Here is a 6023-nt window from a genome sequence, read left to right as displayed (position 1 = left end):
CTCCCTCCGCCTCTCCCTGTGTGTCTCTCATGAATAAATACATAAAATCTTAAAAAAAGGAAAAAAGTGCCCCAAAGAGGTACTGAGTATACACAGGGAGGGCCTAATTTAGTCTGCAAGTTTTGCCAGACTTCCAGGTGCTGGAGCTAGAATGGATGAGATTATGGGAAAGAGATCCAGTTGGAAGGAGTTTGTCTCTGATCAATTGGAAAAGAAGACTTGTGACTGAGTCATAGAGATGAAAGGGGACCACCCCGACCCCTCCAGCTCACTGCTGTGGGCTTCTAACTCCAGTAATGTCCCGGCCAGCCAGGACCTTCAGTCTATTGATCCAGCCTCCTTTCCATGGTCCGGAGCCTCCCCTCCCTCCCTAGCCAGCTAAGTTCATTGCCACTCATCATCATCATCATCATCATCATCATCATCATCATCATTTCTTTGCAAAATTTGAATATCTGCTCAGAATTAGTTAAGATTGAAGCATTATTATTTTTTAAAATTTTTTATTTATTTATGATAGTCATACAGAGAGAGAGGGAGAGGCGGAGACATAGGCAGAGGGAGAAGCAGGCCCCATGCACCGGGAGCCCGACATGGGATTCGATTCTGGGTCTCCAGGATCACACCCTGAGCCAAAGGCAGGCGCCAAACCGCTGCACCACCCAGGAAGCCCAGATTGAAGCATTGTTAGTGTGTCATATGTGATAAATGGCATAGTTATGATTTTTTTTTTTTTTTTAGATTTTATTTATTCATGAGAGCCACAGAGAGAGGCAGAGGGAGAAGGAGGCTCCCTGCTTGATCCCAGGACCCCAGGATCACAACCTGAGCTGAAGGCAGATGCTCAACCACTGAGCCACCCAGGTGCCCAAAAATAAAATCTTAAAAAAAAATTCTTGAAGAGAAAAATGTATGGAGGAATAGATGAAAGAAGATTGCAAAATGTTTTTAATTGTTGGATTTGGGTGATGGACTCATGGGAGTTCATTATATCATTCTATCATTGACAATATCATAATAAAAAGCAAAGTAAATAAGCTAAAAATAACACATTTTCATGAATATCCTCTCAATTTCCTTGAACGTCTCTTGCCTTATAGTACTCATTTGGCAAAACTTCACTCCCAGTTGAGTTCAACTCTCCACCTACCTCTCTGCTCCTGCACTCAATCAACTGAATATGGTTAAAGAAAAATGCAGGACACGCTTATTTGTCTCTATATTCTTGACGTCATGGGGGCTGTTAATTCTGTGCAGACATTTTGTCTTTTTTTCTATAATTTCACAATGCCTGGTACATAATAGATGTTGAGAAGATGGCTGAAGGGCCATCCAGCCTTAGAATTTCCCATAGGATCCTCTGGGGCCAACTTTGAGACTTCATCGCATTCCACCTTCTCCCCCTGCCCTATCCTGCAGCCTCCTCCTTTCCATGGTGTGCCCTTCTCCTAATTCCTCTGGCCTGCTAATCTCACTCTCAGGGTCAGTTTATCCATTTTGTTTATCCCATGGAAGCAGACAGCTCCTCTGATAGCTCCGGCTGTCAGACTGTCTTTATTGCCTGTGTGAGTTTTTTTTTTTTAATTTGTTTTTTTCTGGTAACCTCTACACTCAATGTTGAACTCGAACTCATGACCCCTGAGAGCAAGAGCTGCATGCTCTTCTGACTGAGCCAGCCAGGTGCCCCTGTGTGTGTGGTTTTTATATACAAAAATTTATGTAGCTAAGCATTTTATGCTATGTAGGACCTCTTAAGAATGAGTCAAAGAGGGATGCCTGGGTGGCTTAGCATTTGAGCGTCTGCCTTTGGCTCAGGGTGTGATCCTGGGGTCCTGGGATTGAGTCCCTCCTGCATCAGGCTCTGGAAGGGAGCCTGCTTCTCCCTCTGCCTATGTCTCTGCTTCTCTCTGTGTGTCTTGTGAATAAATAAATAAAATCTTAAAAAAAAATGAGTCAAACATACTATGTTTGCTAGTATAATTCTTTAATGAACTACAAAAATGTGTCAGACAGCTAAATTGACATTTTTAGTGAAAATTTAATTTCTGTAAAATGTGACATTTGATAAGTTTTTAAGTGGGGACACATTTATCAAACATTTTGATTTCTTATGGGCTATTTTTTGTTGATCTGTAACTTATATAACATAAAAATCACCCTTTAATAAAGTGGTTTTTACTATACTCACAGAGTTGTGCAACCATCACCACTATCTAATTCTTAAACATTCCATCACTTCCTAGAGAAACCCCATACTTGTTAGCAGTTATTCCCCATTCCTTCCACCAGTCCACTAATATAATTAACCACTAATTATAATTAATCACTAATCTACTTTTGGTCACTATGGATTTGTTTATTCTAGACATTTCATATGAATGGAATCATACAGTATGTGGCTTTTTAAAAAAAAGATTTTATTTTTAAGTAATCTCTACCCCCAACATGGGGCTTGAACTACAACCATGAGTTCAAGAGTCACATGCTTCACCAACTGAACCAGCCAGGTGCCTTCAAGTGCTTTTATGTTTAGCTTCTTTCATTTCACATAATGCTTTCAAGGTTCATTCATGATGTAGCATGTATTAGTACTTCATTTTTTATGGCTGAATAATATTCTATTGTACTGATGGATATACCTTATTTTGGTTTTCCATTCATCAATTGATAGACATTTGTGTTGTTTACATTTTTTTGGCTATTATGAATAATACTGTTATCGATATTTGTGTGTCAGTCTTTTTGTGTGGACATATGTTTTCAGTTCTCATGGATGTATATCAAGGAATAAAATTTGAGTCATCTGGTAACTCTATGTTTAACCCTTTGAGAAACTCTCAAACTTTTCTAAGGTAGCCGTACCATTTTACAATCCCACTAACAGTGTATGAGGGTTCTAACCTCTTTACTTCTTGTCAACACTTATTATTATCTACCTTTAAAAATGTTTATTTGTTTATTTATTTGAGAGAAAGAGAGAGACTGTTCAGCGAAGGGTGGAGGGTCAGAGGGAGAGGAGAAGGGAGAGAATCTCTTTTTTTTAAAAAAAAATTTTTTTAAAAAATCTTTATTTATTTATGATAGTCACAGAGCGAGAGAGAGAGGCAGAGACACAGGCAGAGGGAGAAGCAGGCTCCATGCACCGGGAGCCCGATGTGGGATTTGATCCCGGGTCTCCAGGATCGCGCTCTGGGCCAAAGGCAGGCGCCAAACTGCTGCGCCACCCAGGGATCCCAGGGAGAGAATCTCAAGCAGACTCCCCACTGAGCATGGATGGAGCATGACATGGGCCTCTATGCAGGACTCAATCTCCTGACCCTGAGATCAAGATCTGAGCTGAAATTAAGAGCCAGATGTTTAACTGACTGAGCCACCCAGGTGCCCCTATTGTCTTTTATTTTAACTATCCTAGGGAATGTGAAGTGGTATCTTATGTGGTTTTGATTTGCATTTCCCTAATCATAGGGTTGTCAAGCATCTTTTCATGTGCTTATTGGCCATTCTTCTTTGGAGAAGTGTCTATTCAGATCCTTTGCCCATTTGTCTTTTTGTTGAATTTTAGGAGTTCTTTATATATTTGTGATATTAAAACCTCATATATTGCAAATATATTATCCTATCTTGTAGGCTGTCTTTACTTTCCTGATAATGTTCCTGGGTGGATACATTTTAATTTTACATTTTGATGAGATCCAATTTATCTATTTTATCTTTTGTTACTCATTGACTCCTTTGGTGTCATATCTAAGAATTCCTTGCCAGGGATCCCTGGGTGGTGCAGCGGTTTAGCACCTGCCTTTGGCCCAGGGCGCGATCCTAGAGACCCGGGATGGAATCCCACGTCGGGCTCCCGGTGCATGGAGCCTGCTTCTCCCTCTGCCTATGTCTCTGCCTCTCTCTCTCTCTCTCTGTGACTATCATAAGTAAATAAAAAATTAAAAAAAAATTTCTTGCCAAAGCCAAGATCATGAAGATTCACCTCTATGTTTTCTTGTAATAAGTTCTTTATGGTTTTAGAACTTATATTTAGGTCAGTGATCCATTTTGGGTTTATTTTTATCTATGGTCTAAGGTAGAAGTTCAACTTAATTCTTTAGCATGTGGAAATCCAGTTCTTCCAGCACCTTTTATTAAGACTGTTATTTCTGCACAGAATGTACTTGACATCCTTGTCAAAAATACAATGGCCACAAATATAGAGGTCTCTATCTCTCTTTTTTTTTATTTTATTATTTATTTATGATAGTCATACAGAGAGAGAGAGAGAGGCAGAGACACAGGCAGAGGGAGAAGCAGGCTCCATGCACCGGGAGCCCGACGTGGGATTCGATCCCGGGTCTCCAGGATCGCGCCCTGGGCCAAAGGCAGGCGCCAAACCGCTGCGCCACCCAGGGATCCCCTCTATCTCTTTTTAATGAGGATGTTTACTAGTGTTTTTAAATTTCATTGTTTTATGGCTTTCATAGTTTGTATTTATCCAAGAATCCCTTAAGTCTATGAGATTTTGTACATATTCTTTTTATACTAAAAGAATTAAACATGACTCTATGTTTCTTCTTGAGAGAGATTTTTCAGATAAATAAACCTGACCCCTTTTACCTGCCCAGGTTCCTTTGCCTTTATGCTGATAAAATTATCCAAGGCCAAATTCAAAGGCAATTTTGTTACCTAAAAAGTTGCCAATGCTTAAAATCAATAACATATTATATCTTCATTTTTTAATTCTAAAAGTAATAAAAATCATGTTCTACAACATTCGGAAAAGAGATAAGAAGAAAAAATCCATAATTTCACACCATTAGCATTGTTCATCATTTCTGTCTTTCAGATTTGGTACAGATTCCACTTAAACCAAGAAGTCTGTAAACTTAGTATACTGGGTTGAATAGTGTCCCCCTCCAGAATTTATGTCTACCTAGAACCTATGAAGATGACCTTATTTGGAAATGAGTCTTTGCAGATGTAATTAAGTTGAGGTCATACTGGATTTGAGTATGACTAAATCCAATATGACTGGTGTCCTTATAGAAAGAGGAAAATTTGGACACAGAGATACACAGGGAAAGCATCAAGTGATAAGACTGGGGTGATGCAGCTGGAAACTATGGAATGTCAAGGATTGCAACCACCAGAAACTAGGAAAGGGACATGGAACAAATTCTCACTCAGAACTTTCAGAAGGAACCAATCCTGCTGACATCTTGATCTCAGACTTCTAGCCTCCAGAATTGTAAGAAAATAAATTTCTATTGTTTAAGCCATCAGTATGTGGTATTTTGGCAGCCGTAGCAAACTAATACACCAAGGAAACTGATATAGTTAAGGGAAAACAAGTACCATTATTTTCACAATCACCTAATTAAAATTTAGCATTTGGCACTTCTTTCTTTCTTTCTTTCTTTCTTTCTTTCTTTCTTTCTTTCTTTCTTTCTCTCTGTCTCTCTCTCTTTCTTTCTTTCTTTCTTTCTTTCTTTCTTTCTTTCTTTCTTTCTTTAAGATTTTATTCATTTATTCACAAGAGGCAGAGAGACACACGCAGAGGGAGAAGAAGCAGGCTCCACACAGGGAGCCTGACGTAGGACCTGATTCCGGGACTCCAGGATCACGCCCTGAACCGAAGGCAGACGCCCAACTGCTGAGCCACCCAGGCATCCCAAATTTAGCATTTCCATCAATATTATTATTTGTTTATTGCTGCCTTTGTAAACTTACATCCTAGAAGACAATGTACTGCTTTGGAACTAAGAGATCTTCACTCTTACTGTTGCTACCAAAGGACAGAAGAATGGCGGGAGGTTTAAAAAAAAAAAAAAAAGAATAACAAAATCCTGTTAAAAAATAATAACAATGGGGATCCCTGGGTGGCTCAGTGGTTTAGTGCCTGCCTTTGGCCCAGGGTGTGATCATGGAGTCCTGGGATCGAGTCCCACATCGGGCTCCCTGCATGGAACCTGCTTTTCCCTCTGCCTGTGTCTCTGCCTCTCTCTGTGTCTCTCATGAGTAAATAAATAAAATATTTAAAA

The sequence above is a fragment of the Vulpes vulpes genome, chromosome 7 (assembly GCF_048418805.1).
Source record: "Vulpes vulpes isolate BD-2025 chromosome 7, VulVul3, whole genome shotgun sequence".
Classification (NCBI taxonomy): domain Eukaryota; kingdom Metazoa; phylum Chordata; class Mammalia; order Carnivora; family Canidae; genus Vulpes; species Vulpes vulpes.
The sequence above is the reverse complement of the archived record's forward strand: the minus strand, read 5'-3'. Positions refer to the sequence as shown.